This window comes from Ambystoma mexicanum, chromosome 3q, assembly GCF_040938575.1.
Source record: "Ambystoma mexicanum isolate Mex_15411 chromosome 3q, UKY_AmexF1_1, whole genome shotgun sequence".
Lineage (NCBI taxonomy): Eukaryota > Metazoa > Chordata > Amphibia > Caudata > Ambystomatidae > Ambystoma > Ambystoma mexicanum.
This window is the reverse complement of record NC_090926.1, coordinates 1,155,331,274-1,155,351,409: the sequence shown is the minus strand read 5'-3', so window position 1 is coordinate 1,155,351,409 and position 20,136 is coordinate 1,155,331,274. Positions and strand designations below refer to the sequence as shown.

Below are 20,136 nucleotides of genomic sequence, written 5' to 3'. Positions count from 1 at the left end.
CACGACAAAGACAATACCCTTAAAACGTGTGTTTAGAATGAGAGGGATAGGGTAGGATTTTATGCTTTGGACATCTTGACACAGGCGAGTTTTTTGTTGAGGTAGGCAAATAGCTCCTAGATTAGGCACAGAGAAGCATTTCCCAAACCATATTTATTTTTTAAAATTAAAGTGTATAATAATCACCATGAGTCCTCTCTGTCTGCGTCTAATTCATGGTTCCTCACACCTATGACATTCAGAACGCCAGCTACAAGCCCTGTGCTCATGGGATTGTCTATGGTATTACTCCATTTAAAAGAACCTCCTGTAATTTCTAGGGTATCCTGTAATAGTCACGTGGGAAATGTGCACTCCAAAGAAAATCAAACCCTTTCCACAAATATTCTATGACTGGAGTATAGAATAGTACATTGTACCTGTCCCAGAATATGTGGGGGTAGGCTGTTAGGGGTACAGGATGGGCAGAAACACTTCCCTTTTTTCTGCTGCTATCCCTGGAACAAGTTACTGATGCAGATCAGATTGGCCCCTCCATGCTGTACTAGAGGGAGTACCTTGGAGAGGATAGTTCAGCGGCAACGTGCAAGCCTTAGAAGCAAGACGACACAGAGCAACACTGGTTCGATCCCCGGGTCCGTGCTTAGAAAACTCTGGGTATTAAGCGCGTTATAAATAACCTATCATATCACATCATATCATACTCTCCATAGAAAGACTCTCAGAGTGGTACTCAGTCTGGCTGTTCTCAGGCTGTCTCGGCAGCCTCTTCAGTCCTTTCTCACGGTCCTCGTTATGACTTGGCTGTGTGGACTCTTCCCAGCTCGGGATGCTATTCCTGGTATCTGACGACTGAGATGCACCCCTTGCACTAAAATGTACTATCTCCTCCCTCTGACCTCTCAGTGGATCAAAGAGACGACCAACAAAAGGCCCTCACATTAGATCCCTGTCAAGACCTTGGAGGAACATCCTCCCTTGTATGAGTGCAGTTTGCAATGAGACCTTCTTTGACTCTTCCAACTTAGCCCAGTCATGCAGCTTCCTCCTGTAAGAAGGAATCAGGATCTGGTAGTCTGTGATCAGGGGTTGTCATGGCTATTTCAACATAGGCCTTGGCTTATAAAAAATGTCCTCAGATTTTGTGTACAATCCCATCTGGGCTTACCCTGCCACCCGCAGGTGCTCAGCACAGGGTACTTGTGAGCCAGATATTCTTTATCCAGGCCAGAGTCATCCTTGGGTTGCCGTTACAGGGTATTGTGACTGATATGATAATATAGGTTATTTATAACGTGCTTAATACCCAGAGGTTTCTAAACGTGCACCCGGGGATCGAACCTGTGGTGCTCCGTGTTGTCTTGCTTCCAAGGTGAGCTTGTTGCCCCTGAGCTATCCTCCCGAGACAAATAGCGGGCCCCTGCGATTCTGCGTTTTTGTTGAGTGTTCCTGTGAAAGCGTGTCCTCTACTCTCACCTTCGCTCGGTGGATCGTTTGGTTTGACAGGCGAGTGTTTCACAGAGACAGCTGTCTCGCAGTCTTGGACTGATAGCCTCTCTGTCTCCCTCTCCTATTGGGTAGATACTGCATACTTGTTGAGTCTATCTTAGGGGCTCTCATCTAGCTGAGATTCTGGGCATGCACTTAGAATGTGGATCCTTTTTCAGTCCCATACCTGGACCAAGAGGGGAAATTGCAGACTCGCTCATCAGGGTATGGTGCATCGTGGATGTTTTAGTCCATTCTTCCGGAGTTGGCCTTTCCTTGATGAGCTCAGGAAATGCCACACTTTTTGGCAAGTAGGGGGCCTCCATCACCATGAATCTATCACCGCAGGAACTTCTGGTAGCAGCCCATCCACCCCAATCGCTGGTAGCCTACTATCTTCGCGCAAGTAGGTGGAGGAGGTGAGAATTCACACCACACCCATGAAAATGATTGTGTTGTCCCAGAACTCAAATGATTCTTGTGTTGTCCCAGAGCTCTAGTGGCTGACTGAAGTGGCCGTGATTGGCTACTTTTAGATAGCATTACCATCTGTGCTACTATTGTAATGTTTTTGGGTCCAGCTTCTGCTATTTTACAACCACATTAATGAACATAGAGCCACCTTTCAGCTGTCCACACAGTAGTGCCACTGGCCCTTTTTAAAGTTCTTCCTGTGTTGCAGGAGCAACAGAATTGACATTGTGTGTCTACTACAGTCCCTGCTAGCACAACAATCAAAAACACGTGTCATGTCTCATTGAAATTCACTAATTTGCTGTGGCACATTTTCGTGTTCTACAAATAGCACTACATGCTTATTTGTGCTTTCCATAATTGCAACGATCTAAACAGTTGCTCTATTTCGAATTAGCCACACCATCGCCACTTGTCCATCAATGACAACAAAATGTCATATTTGCTGAAATAGCTGAAAACGATGTTGAAGTAGTATTAATAGCATAGTTAACAAGTCTGTTTGAATTCTGATTCGTGTATCCCTTGTAATGTTCACCTTGATTTCCATATGATGTCAGATACGCATTGTCCTTTCTCCCATCCATGACATATGATTGAACAAAGCCAGGGACTCTTTCCTGTCTAGCTGAGCTGTGCAGGATGCAGATGACGAATGTAAACATGCACAGTAAGAGCAGATAGGACACAATTCATTGAATTACAGCCATCTGCGTGTGTTGGGAGAGCCCCAGCAATTTAAGTTCAAAAATCAAAATGAGGTAGGCCAACATTTCATCCATTAATTTCATTTTGATCTGAATTAGCTGATTACAATCCAATTAACTGCTTTATCTGTGATTTATGTCCATTTTCATTACTAGAGACATGGTGTATCCAAGCAGATTCTGCAACTTATGGTGACTCTTGTGCTCACCTAAAGAGCCACTTCCCCAACATTTATGGGAATATTATTCCAGCAAAGAGGGCAGTCACTTCACTTGCTCATTTCTTCTCTCCCGCCCAATGCCCAATCAGTCAGCAACAAGAGAGTAGGGTGGTGCTAGAGTACGAGCCCCTCAATGGCATCGGCCATGCCTGGGTGTTTCAGCTCCCCCGCCTAATGGCCATGTAGGCAATACAGGATGTGCATGGCAGCATGATACATCTTTCATTCCTCCGTTCTTGTCTGATAGCAGCACACCCACAGGTTTACCAAGAACAACAAGCTGCAGTGGTAGTGCGGCTGCTGTTGGGAACAAGGCCCTGCTGGTTGATGATGCCACTGGCATAGTTTTCAGGGAAGGTAGAGATGTTTGGGCAGGCCGGGAATACTGGAGGACTGGGAGGACCCTGTACCAGTGTTTTGGGACAAGCGATCGGTATGCCTGGGGACACTCCCTCTTTGCTCTCTCTACCCTTAGAGCATACTATGGAAGAGAGTTCAATGGAAGTTGACTTTCCAACATTAGGTAATTTCAGACCAGAGGTGTTGCTATGTCTGGAAAGGTTCTGGGGCTACGCTAATGTCAGGATTGTCAGGGCTCAGGGATAGCTAGCATTTGGTTGTAGACCATGAGATTCTACCCAGGGCTACAACCAAAAGACCTGGGGCTATAGTTCCCTAAGCCCCCCCAGCAACGCCTCTGTTTCAGACCATGTTTCATTTCCATGAGCGTGTGCTTTGCCACAATCACAACGAAGAAACACTTCCTTAGTGTATCCTAATTCACAAGTGTCTTGAATAGGTTGCATCTCACTATGCCTTCTTTTCCCTTCACTGTCTTCCACTTTGGCACTTTAAGCTGCTCCCAGGCCCATGACAAGTTAGGCACAATCCAGTCCAGGGTTGGAATGACCCCTGTACCACCTGAAATTTGACAAGGGATGCCTGTGCCACCCTTGTCCCTTCTGAAAGAACAGGTACAGATGCAGAAACCTCCGTGTCTTCCTCTTCCTCGAGACATATGGTAGGCAACCAACGTCTCCTCCATGCCTTGCTATCCCATCTTCCCCTGCACTACCACCTGCACTTCGGCATTCTCTTGTCTTGGGCGACCAAACACCTCTGCTGCACCACCTCCACCATCTCTCCATCTTCAAAAATGGTTAAGGCATTGTCCAAGTACTCGTAGATTCATAACAACAATTCTGCTCTCCTGCGTTAAGTGAAATATTGCCTGCCAGCAGTACTCAGTCATACCCAGCACCTCTGGCATGAGGGGGACCTGCCTCCACAACTCCCCCTTCACTGTCTCCTTGGACAGTGACAAACCCCCTGTCTTTGCTAGTCCTGCATCCTCCCACATAACATTCCTTAGTGACCGTGGCAAACCCATGATCAGCCCCACATGCTCTTCTCTTCGGAGGTGCCCCCGATGACTCTACCACTGTAGAAAATGTCTACTCTGGCTGGTATATCGATTTCCTCAAAGACCTGGAAATCAGCATTCTCATCCCTTGACATGTCAACATCCTCGAAACCCCTCCACCGCTTCATGATTTCACTTTGCCTGGTAAAGATAGGGGTCTGCCAACTTTGGCACTCCAGATGTTTTGGACTACAACTGCCATTAGCCATAGACATAGCCAGCATAGTCAATAGTGAGTGATCATGGGAGTCGTAGTCCAAAGCACCTGGCGGGCCACAGGTTTCAGAACCTTGGTATGGAGAACAAATTATTTCACAAAGAGTTCTTGGACACGGGGGCGCTAGCGAGCCCGACCAAAATGGCCACGAGCCCGTAGAGCTCCAGAGGACACAGAAATCCGGTCACAAATCGGACGTTGTCCAGACCTCCATTGGCGAAGAGACGTTGGTACCGGAGTGCGGAAGGTGCCTGGACGCGGTGGGTGGTTTCTTTCTAAAAATCGGAGCTTGGGAAGCCCAAATCTCTGTGTGCAGCGGGAAGCTGGAAGGGACTGTGGGCTGCTGCCGGGTGGGGGAAGGGCTGCAGTGGCTGTTAGGAAAAATTTCATAATTGTATGTAATTTTCCCTCCATGTGGCAACCCCCAAACTTTTTTGCTGTTGTTTTGCACCCTGATCTAGACTTTGCCAGAGAAGCGCAGCCTTCCGCCGCACTCCTCTGGGCTTTCGCTCAATTCTTCTGGGGAAACTGACATGCCCTTAAGACAGTCAGTACTGGGAGACTTCGTTTCCCTTAGTACTTTCCTCATGTTGCAGCTTTTGAGCAACATGAAACAAGAGTGCACCGTAACTTACATTACCGCTCTCTTGGGTCTCTAGTCATTCCAAAGGCCCTAGAAACTCTCACTGGACTTATTATGAAATGTGCAAGTGTGTCACGGATGGGACTGGTGGCAGCTATCGTTTCTCTTGTGTTTTGAACCCTTTTTCGCCATGTTATCCGCGCTTACCGCGCTTGCCACAAATGAGTGGCCTGGCTCCAAAATGGCCATTCCACGAGGTTCTTTGTCCTGTCCGCTGACCGTCTTGCCCCTTCACCTTTACCCAGGTTGAGCCGACCCGGGCAGTCCTTATTTGGTCATGCACTTTCCCGCAAAACACAACGCTTTCGCGGGCTTCTGCATGCCTTCTGTGTGCCTCCAGAATGTGGGCTGGGATCTCTGTTCCCAATAGACATCCTGGGTGCCAGAGAGTCTAGATTGTCTTGAATGCCTGGGACCACCGTGGTCTGTGATAGGTCCACATATGGTGTGAGTGCGAGCAGATCTCCCAATGGGCCCTCTCCGTTTTGGCGCGAAGGGAACTTTGGATAAGAGGAGGCTGAAAACACCACTACCATATTGATCTCCTGAGTTCACACCGAACAAGGGATAAGAAGCCAAGTATCCTGCAACAAGAAGCTGAGTCGAGGAACCGCTGGTGACCCGCTGAAGGTTTGGCACCCTGAACTGCTGTCGTCCTGCGAGACCCCTCTGCATATGATCGTCCTAGAAGGTCTGCGAATGCGCTTCGACCCATTGGAATAGTGGGATCAACTATTCCCGGCACCTTCATCAAACCCTGCAAGTAAGCCTCTTCGGAAGTGTCCCTGGGCCAACCAGTGGGCGACCAGTTTACGGAGGACTCTTTACTCTGTCACCGCTGCCATTTCGGGAAGCCCTCGAAACTTGGTCTACTGCTTGCTCTGCGTCCACGGCACCCTCACACCGAATGCATACACTTGGCATTGCCAGGTCTGAAGTGAGACGAGTGCGCTCGGATCAGAGTAAACGCGGTTGCTGTGTTGCCCTGCTGTGGTAACAACCTGTGCACGTCCGCTGCATTTGGGACACCCTCTACCCTGCATCCTGCTACGCAGAATCTACACGGTGTCGAGACATCCTGATCATCACAGCTGAACCTGCCAGCAACGTGAACTGAACTGGAGAAGTCTGGGCCTGCTTGCGTCGGGGACAGGTGAGTAGTCCATACCCCAACCGGTGGCCCCTCACGCAGGAGCCAGTTTCTCTACTACCGCTGTTGCGATACAGCAACTCTATCCCGCACTCTCACCCTGCCTCTGCCCACCAGTGGAGGCCTTGCATGAGTAGTGGGGACTTGTTCTGCATCGCGTCATTCACCTTCCTGAACTGCCTGATATCCTTGAAGAGGCCCTCCTTTGTCCATTGGCACCAGCGCGTGCAGGTACTTTTGAGCATAAGGCTCCTCTCTTTGTAGTGCTCGGACTTCCTCCTAGTTAGGTGTATTTCGGATGTCGAACTGGGTCTAATGATTACTTGCACTGCCTGTTTTCCTCCCCCATCTAGGTGGTCTACTTATTGCGTGCTCCTAACTCCTTAGACCCAGCGGTCTTGTATGTATATTGTATTGATTGTGATATGTTGGTTTACTTTAATATTATTGTGATTCTTTGCTATGGTCGATGTTACAAAGGCCTTGTAATAAATGTGTCTACATTTTTAATATAACACCTGTCTGGAGTAATTTGTAAGTGTCCTTGCTTTGTGTGCTCATTGAGGTCTTTCCGTCACCCTCACCCCTCTTGAGACTTAGGGCCTCATTACACGGTAGGTGGTAAGGGTTTACCGGTACCGGTAAGGGCACCGGTACCGGTAAACCCCTACCACCTTACTACGAGGTCCCTTTGCGGGACCCGACCTTAATGGCTGGTGTAGACCAGCCGTTAAAGTCGGGACCCGCAAAGGGACCTTGGTGATAATTACGGTACCGCAATTTGCAGTACCGTAATTAGCTCCTTCCCCATTCCCATTATGCCCTATGGGGCAAAAATGGGAATGGGGAAGAGCCATGGAGGAAGGGGGAATTTCCACCCTGCCACCCTTGGAATGGGGTGGTAATTCCTCTTTCCTCTATGGTGGAACCGGTGTGGTACCGGCGGCAAATAGCTAATAGCACCATAGCACCATGGTTTACCGCCTACTGTGTAATGAGGCCCTTAGTCTTGACCGCCGCCATTGCTACCCAGATTGGTCTGGCTTGTCCAGAGGTTACCCTGTTCCAAGAAACTAGGCTGGCCTTCTGAACCTCTGCCCCTCCAGGTCAGAGTTCAGAAATCCATCTTAACAGCGGCTCCTGGCGATACGGCCCATTCGGGGCTGCCGTGCGGGTTCTGGACAACTGTGTGCCCAAGTGGTTGCCCCCGGACCGTGGAACTTGCCCAATACTGGTGTGGCTGTGGATCAGTGTGTGAGAGGACCTGTGCTTCAAACCGGACCACGAGCGGGCGGCGGGCTCGGAGGTCCACGGGGAAGGAATCTCTGTGGCCCCGACGCTCTTTTTCAGATGGCTTAATTCCGAATCAAGGTGCAGGGTCGGATCTGGAGGCAGGCTCGGCCTCACACACCTCTAGAACAGTGCGGGCGGCAGCCTGCTGGAACGCTGGCGAAGTGCAGCTTGACCAGCAGTGAGGAGAAGACATCCACTGGAGATGGAGGCGCCCAGCAGTGTGCCATCATCAGCAAGTCATTCAGCAGTGTTGTGCAGCACTCCTCTTCAGCCTGGATGGAGAACACGTGCAGCCCGCAATAAGTCACTTGGATGCAGGACCCTGTTGCTGGCAGCTGCCCCGTAAGCACTGAGGGAGCTGGGACCTGCGTGGGATCCACTGGGGTCCACAGGGGGGTCAGGGGAGGACCCCCCACCGGATATGATCCCCTTCCTTGTGTTCCCCTGATTGCCTGCATAGTCTGAAAGGATTTGGTGACACTTGGACCTCCTGGGTGAGCCTGGCGTCCGGTGATGTTCGAGGAGCACACTGACCTCATGGGTGGAGGGGGCCCGCTGCCTGCGGACATAAAGTAGAGGGGATTGTGGGCCGCATCAGCCTTGGGGGTTGTCGAGGCTCACCTTTCGCAGGTACCACAGAGGCACGTAGTTGGTCAATGGTGCATCTTGGTGGATTGCGCGACCAGGAGCACCGGATGGTGGCGGCAGAGCGGCCTTGTTGAGAACTTGGTCCTGGAGCAGACGACCACGCTGATCACTGGGAGGGGATGCCTCTCAGGTGTTAACTCGCACCCGGGTGGAGACGGGCTGCTCTAATCATCCACAAGTTTGGACACTGCAGTGCGCCCTGTTGTCTAGGGGATGAAGGACGTTGGGGTGGCGGACAGACGGTGTCTTGAGATTGAGGAGATCAGGGGGCCGAGCTTGGGACTTGGCGGCAGCGCCTGGTCCCTTCCCGGTACCACTGAGGGCCCCCCCGGCAGACATAGCTCAATATGTCCAAAACTGCCAAGAGTGGTAAACAGCAGGCCAAACTGAACTTCGAAATGGCACCACAGGGGAAGGGTAACAAGTCTGATGAGGAGGCCCAGGAGACACAAACCTCAGCATTCCCTGTGGATCATGCCTCGGCCTTTCAGGATATCAAGGCAATGTTTACGCAACTGCAATCGGGTATACAGTCCCTGGATGGGAAACTAGATTTGTTGACTTGCAAAGTGGATCATATGCAAGTGAGGCTAGATAAGCAGGGGGAGAGACTGGATGAGGCTCAGGGTAGGGTCTCAAGAGTGGAGGATGAGGCGGCTTCCACGTCTAGAGACATGACTGCTGTCAAGAGGGCTTTGAGGGAACTCATGGAGAAACAGGAGGATTTGGAATTGCGTTCCAGACGGAACAACATCAGGATCGTGGGATTGTCAGAGTCATGGGACCGGAAAAACATGGAGGAGCTGGTGGAGGAGATTCTTCGGGTGGAGCTGGGCCCCGAGGGCTTCTCATCATTTTTTGTTGTGGAAAGGGCGCACAGAATTCCGAGTGGTAGTAGGACATTTCTGGGGGCTCTGCCCCACCCATTAATAGCCCGCCTGTTAAATTATCGGGACAGGGACACGGTCCTCTGCAAAGCAAGGGAGAAAGGCACGATCAGCTACAAAGAAGACGTGATAAGGTTTTTCCCTGACTTTTCTGACAAAGTGCAAGCGCCTAGAAGAACATTTATTGCCGTTAAGAAGAGATTGAGAGAGAAGGGCATGAAGTATGCTATGTTGTTCCAGGCCAAACTGAGAGTGGTACACAATGGTAAGTCAATCTTCTTCCAATCCCTGGAGGAGGCTGGCTCCTTTCTAGATATGTTGCCACTATCCCCAGGTTCCCGAGACGAAGATATGTGATATATCTCTGGGCTCATGGTATAGTCTTATTCACCTGTAGGTGCCGTAGTCCACAGCAGTGGATGGTTCTGGTTACATTATGTTTACTGTGTGCTGGGAGGGTCGGCTTCTAACCGCCCCCAAAGCGAGAGCTTGTTAAGCCTTTATGGTTGGGGTTGTTATTGGATTGGAATGTGGGGGTATTCTGAAGGGGAGGGGGATTTGTTGGCTTCGCACTGGGTGTAAGGGGTGTTGATGAGGGGGATGAGACACCGACAAGTTGGGGGTTTGTTGGTAGGGGTGGTTGGAGGGGATACAGTGACATGGATAACACTGGAACATAGACAGGCGAGAGGCGACCTAAACACTTCCGATAGACTTATTCTCGATGGTGACACTTAATCTTATGGTGTGGAACGTCAGAGGTCTTAACAGTCCACCTAAATGTAGGAAAGTTTTACAATACTTGAGACGCCATCAGGTGGGGTGGTCTTTCTTCAGGAGACCCACCTGACGGTGGATAATGAATCTAAATTTGGCAGGAGTTGGGGGTGCCGTAGGTATTTTTCGTCCTTCTCCTCTTATTCTAGGGGTGTGGCCATCATGGTACATAGCTCTGTAGGGTTTAGACTGACCAAGGTTTTGAAAGATCGGGAAGGTAGGGCATTAATAGTACAAGGAGTATTTCAAGGGAAGATATATACATTAATTTGTTACAATGGTCCTAACAAGGACACAACAGATTCTCTACTGTGGATCGAGAGGCAACTGGGGGGTCTCCCGGAAGGGAGAGATAATGCGGGTGGGAGACTTTAATACGGTCTTGGACCTATCCCAGGATTGGACGGGTAATGCCCCACGCCAAGGCAGTAGAAGCTCTGATTGGAACCGGGGAATGTTAGTGGTGTGGGGGATGGAGGATGTTTGGAGAGTGAGAAATCCGGAAGAGAACCAGTTTACCCACCACTCTGCGCCACACAATTCGGCCACGCGCATGGATTATTTCTTGGTATCCCATGCGCTGCTGGGGTTGACAAGGGATGTGGAGATACTGGCTCGTACCCTCTCGGTTCATGCCCCTGTGGTGCTGACCATCTTGCTGAGGGGGAGAGCTGGGAAGAGACCTCCCTGGAGGTTTAAGGGTGAGGTCCTTACAGATGCTGTTTTTAGGGAGGAACTGACGGCTGCTATAGACTCGTATTTTGGGGTTAATGAGGGGTCAGTATCATCAGTGTGCACTCTGTGGGAAGGATTTAAATGAGTGATATGGGGGGAATGTATAGCCAAGGAACTGGGCATCATTAGATGGATTCGGAAAGAACTAGCTGAAAAAGAGGAGGAGATTCGTAACTTGCAGGAAGCTGCCCCACACCCAATAAATTTCAGCAAGGGGAAATAATGCAGAGACTTCAGGAGTTTCGTGCTCTCGCCCAGAGGGAGGTGAAATACCTGTGGGACAGGGTAGCTCCTCCCTAATATGGGGAATGCCAGGCCCTAGGTAGGTCGCTTGCTAAGGCTTCTCGAATGAGTAGGCAGGAAAGCAGAATAACAGTAATCACGGGCGAAAAGGGGGTGGATCCATTTGAGGACGTAAAAATAGTCCTCAAATTCCATAAATTCTACAGTCACCTGTATTCCACCCAGTCACAGGCCACAAAGGCGGATATCGAGGCATATCTGGATGAGGTGGGCCTATACTGGTGCTCTGACGAGCAACCGAAGTGGCTGAACAAGCCATTGACCTTGGCAGTGGTGGTAAATGTTATTAAGTCACTACGGGGCGGGAAGTCCCCCGGCGCGGACTGCTTCACAGCCGAATTTTACAAAATCTATGTGGCCAAACTGGCTCCATATCTATTGCAAGTTTATCAACAGGCGGTGGATGAGGGACGACTCCCAGAATCCCACAGGGAAACTGTGGTGGTGGTGCTGTTAAAATCTAGCAAACCTCCCGGAGATTGCTCCTCGTATCGGCCGATATCACTTATCAAACTTGACAATAAAATATTGGACAGAGTGCTGGCTGATATACTGGTGCCGTTGATGCCTACCTTGGTCAGGGCTGATCAAGCAGGGTTTATTCCAGGGCGGTCGATATTGTTTGGGCTGCACAGAATGTTCGGCCTGATGGTGGCACTACCAAACAGTGAACCGACGATTGCGGCCCTACTGGATGCCACCAAGGAATTTGATTCCATTGAGTGGCCGTTCATGTTCACGGTGCTGTGATGGATGGGGTTGGGTGCACTGTTTATCTCCCTGGTATCTCTGTTAAACAAAGGTTTGATGGCCAAGTTGAGGGTGAATGGACAGACAACAGAGTTGACACCGCTTGAACGTGGAACACGCCATGGTGGTCCGCTATCCCCCTGTTTTTTGTCCGAGCAATAGATCCGTGGGCTGAACGGGTAAGGGAACTGCATCTGCATGGGGGAGTCTAGCTACATACTCACCGAGTGGTCATCTCTCTATACGCGGATGACATGGTCCTATTCATTCGTCATCCCGAGGTTAATCTAGATCCGATCATGGCTGATGTCCAGCTGTTCGGGGAATTGTCGGGGCTCACAGTGAATGCTAGTAAATCAGTCATATTCCTGCTAACGGAGGTGACTGCTCAATTCCAAGACAAATGTGGATTCCAGTGGGAACTAAATTGTACGCGATATTTGGGGATCACGATAGCCAGGGAGAAAGGGGTGGTGTACCGTAGGAATTACTTGGACATACTCTCAGTGGTTATGAAGACCATTCTACCCCGGTTTCTTTACATGTTCCTTAATGCGCATGCGCCCATTGCAGTTCCTAGGAAATCTTTTCGGGATCTCCGCTCAGCGATGACAAGCTTTATTTGGGCTGGTAAGCGAGCAAGGATCTCTTGGGACACATTGTTGGCACCCCTGCGGGAAGGGGGTCTGGCCCTGCCGGACTTTGAACTATATTATAAAGTGGCTCAGGCTAGTTTTCTATGTTACTAGTAGGGAATGTTGGCCGAACGCTGGCAAGTGGATATAGAGAGATCTATTGTGTCTCCAAGCTGTTACGTGCAGTGGTTCTCACTGCGCCGAACCAACCATGCAAGGCTCGGAACATGGTGGACCAGACTTGTAGGGCCTGGACCCTTCTGGAACGGAAAGCTAGAGAGGAGGTATTATACTCACCGGAACTCCCAGTTACGTATATCCCAGATGTCCCCTTGTCCAATGAAAAGGGTTTGTAGATATGATGAAAAGGTTGGAAGTGTTCAAATTCAGTGACCTGTTCCCGAATGGGAGGTTTGTAACTTCTGATCAATTGAAGGAGAGAGGGGCCCTGTTCGCATTGGATATATTCCTGTATTACAGGATGCGGGCGACGCTGCAGCGGCTCTTCTCATCTTTTCCTGAGCAACCCTGCATGGCAGACATGCTTGATAAGATGATACAGGGTCTGGGGGGCGGCGAGTAACATTGGTGTTGTAAGCAATGGTCCTGAAAAACAGATCAGTGGCTGCTGCGTCACCACGGGAGGTGTGGGAGCGGATATTGGGCTGGGAGACATCGGCTGCTGCGTTGGGATACTGCTGTTATATGACCAGGAAGGGGACGATCTGCACTAGATTTAAATTGATTCATTTCAGGTTTTTGCATCAGTATTATTATTCTCCGGCCCAGCTAAAGGTATATTTCCCTCAATGCACTGGGGCCTGCATCAGATGCAGACACGCAGGAGCTGACTTACCCCACGTGGCATGGGAATGCGTGGAACTGCAAAATTATTGGGAGCATGTCTTTGAGGTGGTTGGGGAGATAGTGGGGGGCCGGATCGCCCCGGATCCTGTGTTGGCTTTACAGGGGCACACCAAACAGATACCTAGAGAGACCAGGAAGCTGATTGGTCTCCTTCTGATCTTGGCAAAACGGAAAATGCCTTTGGGGTGGGGTAAGAAATATGGGCCCAAGGTCTCTCAGTGGGCAGAGGATATTTTCTACTGTAACAATATGGAATCTAGATGGGGGGCTCTGCAAGGGAATCGTTGGGAAGACAGACACATGTGGGACGCATACACGCTATACCTACTTAAAGAATGAAAGGCTGGGGATGCTGAGACTCCTCCACTGCAGGATACTGCTAGTAGTTCTTCATCTCAGGAGGTGACAGGTTGCTAGAACTATATTTGGTCAAGGGATTGGTGGGTGGGGTGGTGCTGAGAAGCTGGGGACATTGGGTGTTAAGCGGATGCCTGGCTGCAACTCGGACCTCTGGCGGGCACAATCCGTGACCTTTGAACTGTTGTTCGTCATATGTGGAAGATCATTGCAGTGTTCACCATTATATCCCTGAAGTTAAGTTAATTGTCGCCTTGTCATGCATCACAAAGTGCTTTTCCTTACGCACGGGGAGGGGCAAGGTGGAGGATGTTGTTTGATGTTTTGCTGTTATCAAAATGCCAATAAAAAAAGTTGGACACACAAAATAAGGGGACTGGAACAGAAAGGACTCTTTGCTTCACACGTAAATTGGAAGGTTCTTCGGTTTCAAAAACAAATGGAAATACAAAAAAAGAATTGTTTTGTGTTTTTTTTTCTTTTTTGGGGTTAAAAAGTTAAGGGTAACAGATGGGAAAAGTTGCACAGACCATAGTAGGGCATATACAAAATAAAAGAGAAAGGTATTTTTTCTTTTTGAACGTTTTGGGGTGCCTGAAAGGGAAAGGAGGGTACGGGTAAAACGTAAAGACAACAAGGGGACTTAGACACAGAAAGAGACAAAAGGACGAAAAAAGAGAAGAAAGAACACTAAATTCTAATGCAATGGCCAGAAAGATGATAAACCTCCTCCAGAAACAACCAGACCCCTCTAAACCAACAAGTCGCGGCCTCCTTTTGTAGACCCTTGCTCGTATAGACCTACCAAAATCCTCAAAGTGAAAGTGAAAATGAATTATCCCTTTTCTGGAGCTCCCGAACATTCCCAGAGCTCCCTGACACTCGTCAGGAGATAGGGCACTTTGACTGGAGCTGTGAACAAAACCCAGAGCAGCCCAAAATGCATGACATGTTCAGCGACCATTCATGGCCGCTGCAGAGTCCGGCAGGAACACCGAGCACCGAGGAGCGTATTCGGTTCTAGCCACAAGCAAAGCTGGGTGTTAATTCGACAAGTCTTCGTGAAAACGACTTTTGTTCGATATACATGTCCTCCGTGAACTTTTGTTTACTTTAAGCCGAGCTACAGCCTAAAGATACATCTTGAAGCTGGCAATTTTCAAAGCCGGGAAAAAAGCCTCTGTGCAAAATATATGCGTGCGGATGGCAAATCCAGACTGCGTTCTGGAAGAGAGAAACAAACATATTCTCAGAAGAGCAGCTCAACCAAAGTACTTCCCCTCAAGATAGAAGCTGCATTGGCCATCAATAGTACAACATGCACCCGCACTTATGCCTGCACTCACCCTGCGCTTGCCACCAGTTGGCCGTTCTTTGATTTATCTTGTTATTATTATCCTATGCACTGCACTTTCCCCTCTCCCTTTCACTCGCCCCCCCTTCCCTTGCACTTGTGCGATCTGATTGACACCTGGCCTAGTGAGATTGTTGTCTGTCTTCCCTCTGTACCCCCTCCCTTGCCTAGTCGCGCCTTGAAACACTTGTGTATAGGCGCCTTATAAATTACATATATCGTATGCAACCATGTATGTGACTTTGCTGTCATAGAACTGGGCGCCTCCAGGTTAAGCTAAAAGGTCTGGCCATTACAGTCAATTCTATAATTGTGTAAATTTACGAGGAAAAAAATACAAAGCTAAACACACTGAAAACCGATAACAATATTGCTAAAAATAAATAAAAAGATTCTGTTGAGGGGAATGACTCATCCATGAAATATTTCTGCCTTACGCAAACGGAAATGAATAATCACCAATCACGCTCTGCTTCATAAAACCTACAGCCAGAACCCAGATACAACAAATCAAGCCTCCGGTGACAACAACACAAACCCTATCACCTTATCAGAGCAGATACAGCTCCAGGAGAAGTGAAGGCGTGTAAATATGCAAAGCACAATTATGATTTAGCTATACAAAGTACAGCGTGCTGGGAAAAGTCAACTGAAAGACAGACACTTATCTAACATTAATCAGAGGGATTGAAGCAGTAAATGGCAGAACATGCGAAGGTAATAGAAATCAAGCCTCAGTAAAAACACGGGCAAACTGATAATAACCCCTTTGAGGACCGAGGGGACACATTTAAAACAATGGTAGGACCAACTTTCCCTATCGCGAATGACAGCATTTGGCGGCGGCCATTTTATAGGCCTCAGGACAATAACATCCCCAGTGCAAGGCACACGTGATCAGAAACATACGCGATGGAACAGAAAACTGTAGAAATAGCCGAAATAATATAAGCAGTTCAACTCTTGTGCCAAAAAGCAATATGAAAAAGGTAAATAGTAACATGGCCTATTTTGCCCACGCCAAAGATGATTTGCTTCTAGGCACTTTATAATGACCTGCCACCAGTTTGTGGTCCAATAAAATGTTGAGGTCCGTAGTTTAGGGGTTCGGGGGGCATTTAGCTAAGCCAGGGGTCAGCAACCTTTGCCTCTGCAGATGATGTTTTGGACTGCAGCTCACAACAGCCATAGCCAGGGCTTTAAGTGGGCTGGGCCCAAGCAGTCCTGCCGGGGCCCACTCCCGACTAGCCCCAGACAGATGGCACCTCAGGCAGCCCGTGTAGAGGCTGCACGGTTATACGAGCTGCCTGCAGGTGTCAGCACTTCGGTTTAGAAAAAAGAAAAGGTAATACTTTTTCTTTTTTTTTAAACTGAAGTGCTGACACCTGCAAGCAGCAGGCGTAACCTTGCAGTGCGGGCTGCCTGATGTCTATGTACTCGAAACAGGAGGAGGGCTGGACTGCCCAGCTCTCCTTTTGTTTCGAGTAACTAACCAGTCATCACCCAGCATGATGCTGGCTGATGACTAGTTACTCGAAAACAAAAGGAGAGCCTGGGCAGTCCAGCCCTCCTCATGTTTCAAGTACAGACCTTTCATTCAAGGAGCCCTTGGTTAAAGCGGGCTCCTTGAATGAAAGGGCTGCCTGCTGCGTGTGAGCTGGGGCACTCTGGTGTCACACCTTTTGATGCGTCCTGGGCGCATCAAAGGTATTAATGCCAGTGTGCCCCAGCTCCAACTTATACCAACCACCCCCTCCACCCCCCACGCCACCTGCCTTAATCGAGGGAGGGCTCTTGTTAGGGGGCGTGTCCATAGGCCACGCCCCATAACGAGGGCCCCCCTCGATTTCCAATCCCACTTAAAGCACTGGCCATAACCAATGTTGAGGGATCATGAGAGTCGTAGTTCAAAACATCTGGAGATGCGAGTAGTGCAGGCCCCTGATCTAAGCAATAATGACCACTCACTTAGTCTCCATATGTAACTGTAGATGTGTAGCTATCAACAACAGACATGTGTCCCACAGAGTTAGAAAGACAAAGAGTGTTTTTGTAGAGCACACTTTTTGTAGAAGTAACTTTGTAGAGCACACCTGCTGCTTTGGTAATAAAAAAACAACTGGGAGGGGGGATATTTTCCTGTTCCTAGAAGTTAGGCAACACATTTAATTCAGTCTGGCGCCCAGGGATTATATCACTACAGGTTATAATGAGGTCAAACAACAAAGGTCCAAAGTATATATGGTACACAGATAGCCCCATTTCTGCATGCCAAAACTTATACAGTTACAGAAGTGCAAGTGGTCATTTACTTTGCCAAATTCCGATTGGTAATAAAGGTTATGTGTGTGTTGAGGGGTAAATGGTATAGGGGTGGGTAAAGGTGGGGGAGAGGGTGCCGAGGGGGTTGTCAATGGGGTATGCAGGTAATCTCCACTAAAACAGTGGTGATGTTATTTTAATGGAGCTCGTTTTATTTAACAGTGTATATTGTGTGCAATTAAATGGGTATTAGCATAATTGACCTAAAAACATTTGTAATTAAATATATATATGTGGTGGGTAAGGGTATAGATTAGGTTGAGGGAAAGTGGGGAGAAGGGTTATGGGGGGTCTCCCCCCGCATTTTAGACTAATAAAAAGGTCAAATAAATTAGATCAAATGTGATTAGGTCAAATGTTTTAGGTCAAGTAGACCCACACCATTCAATGTACATGCAAACAGGTCCCCGCCAGGCATTTGTTATGATCTGCACCACTGAGTGCAGCCGCCTCTTTACACCTCATGCTGCACGCATGGCCAGCAGCATTTATTATGATCTCCTATGGAATCCGTCAGAGTTTTACCGGTGCAACAAGCAATTTCCAATGATTTCCATTGGAAATCATTGGTTTCAGGCCATCATGAATATCTCGTGCGGCTGATTCTGCTTTGGCGTTCATTGTGGAGCACAGATGCAAATCGTTTGGCATTTTTGCAGAACCATACTTTAATTCTCTGCAACTATTGTAGAGTTGAATGGCTTATTTATACTAAATAGACTCTTAAATCCGGAGGTCCGGGCTTCTAATTTAATAATCCCCGGAGTGTTTCATTGGCTTTGATCTCTGTATTGAAATCACTGTTGCTGGCACATTGGCCATAGTCGCAGCCGGTCTACCATTCAGCACACTCCACTTTCACCATCTGAAGGGATGAAATCCTATTGCAGATCACTCCTGTCCTGATTAAGGTTAAATGTAATGTGTGCCGTTTGGCGCCGAGAGGGATGGCAGCCTAGCCTTTGAGTTCCGCTGGAACGTGTATTATATATAAACTTTCATTTACCCACCCGTTTTATGGTCAATTTACCTACTATCTGTCCTCGGTTTTCCGCCTTCGGGTCCCGAAGATCGATGAAGCTTGGAAATGTTCCGGCTACCGTCCCATCCTGAAGATATCTTCCGGGAGGCTGGGCCCTCAAGCTGCGTCATCCCGTATGTCGCGCAGCCGGCGCTTCTAGTCAGCTGTGCGGCTGCAGGGACGGACGTGGCCCACTGAAAATCATGGGAGCATCGCTTTTCTCCACAATACTAGTAAATAGGAGAAAAAGAGAAAAAGAAAATAATATAATGGTATTTGTTCTCTTGTTGTCCTTTTCCTGCTGAACTTCTCCATTTAAAAGGAGGGGAAGAAACAGAAAAAGACACGTTTTAATATTCTCTCTCCCTTTCAAAAATGAAATAGAATGTTTTGGACTGCCCCATCTACCTCTGTCTACATAACATTGCCTTTCTATAGATTCTCTCCGTATAAATACCCAATGATTCATATATATAGTACTTCACGCTCATGCCTCTGAATATAGTTTCTTGTAACATTAAAGGATTACATAATCAGATCAAAAGACAAAAAATACTATCACATCTAAATAGATTGAAACCTTCAATTGCCTGCATCCAAGAGTCACATCTTTCCAACGAGGAAGCAGCTGAACTCAAGATGCATTGGGCCGGTCAGGTATTCTCTAGCGCTGCATATGGAAAAAGAAATGGTGTTATTACCTTAATCAATAAATCTCTCAAATGTAACATACTATCTCATTAATCTGATGATAAAGGAAGATGGGTCCTGCTCAAACTACTCATCGACTCTATAGAATATTCCGTACTCAACATTTATGGTCCAACATCTACTGATCCTAATTTTTGGAGGCCTTTTGTGAATGCTAGATTCTATTTTGGTTCTACTGTGTCATGTGTTTCTTTTATTTGTTCCTGTTATTCTGTGGTCTGTCCTTCTCTTTCTCCTGTGTGCGCCCTGAGGTCTTTGGGTTAGTGGCGCAATACAAGAACTTAGATAGATAGATAGATAGATAGATAGATAGATAGATAGATAGATAGAGGTCCCTTAGAAATCACATGCTCCAGATAAATCCCTATAATTTGATAGTTTGTGGCGACTGTAATCAAATCATAGACCACTTTATATATAGGAATTCTACCGTTTGCTACATTGACAATACTTCTCATAAACAATTCATTGATTTTATATCAGAACTAGGCCGTAGCGATACATGGCGTTTACTTCACCCCACTGATTCTGACTTCACATTTTATTCAGCACCCCTTAAATCCTTTTCAAGATTAGATTACATTTTCATTCCCAACTCCATTGCTAATCTTCTCCACAAATCCCAAATAGAGTCTATTTACGATATCTGATCATGCTCCCGTTCATATCCAATTACAATTTCCCTGTAACCCTAAACCCTCAAATAGATGGCGACTTAATACTAGCCTGCTGAACGATGTTTTATTTGCACCCTTTATCACCCAGCAACATAACAATTACTTTGCCATAAACATAAATCAAGACACTTCAACTTCAAACAACTGGGACCGCTATAAGGCCTTTTTAGAGGCCATATCATATCATTTGCTTCCAAAAAAAAGAAAAAAAACTGAAGCAGGAGTCTGAATCTATTCTCAAGCAACTGAAACCTCTGGAGATTTGTTTTGACAGTACTGGCTCCCCCTCAATGCTGAAAGAAGTTTTAAAGTTAAGATTCCAATGTAATAAAATTGTAACTCAATACTCCAGTGCAAATATGCTCAGATATAAATCAAAAATATATCAACTTTCCAATAAAGCAGGCAAATCTTTAGCCTCCTACCTCAAATTCAAAAAAGAAAATCTAGAGTTGTAACCATACAAGATCATCTAG

General features: G+C 47.8%; 1 long non-coding RNA gene across 1 annotated transcript in view; it reads right to left on the bottom strand.

The window, feature by feature from the left end:
* Window positions 1–18,942, bottom strand: part of LOC138581970 (uncharacterized) — a 46,128-nt gene extending 27,186 nt beyond the window's left edge. The window contains exons 1-2 of the long non-coding RNA XR_011304910.1: window positions 18,853–18,942; window positions 18,282–18,502 (exon numbers count right to left, since the gene is read on the bottom strand). This is a non-coding gene — a long non-coding RNA (uncharacterized lncRNA). The remainder of the gene's footprint in view (window positions 1–18,281; window positions 18,503–18,852) is intronic.
* Window positions 18,943–20,136: the final 1,194 nt, after the last annotated feature.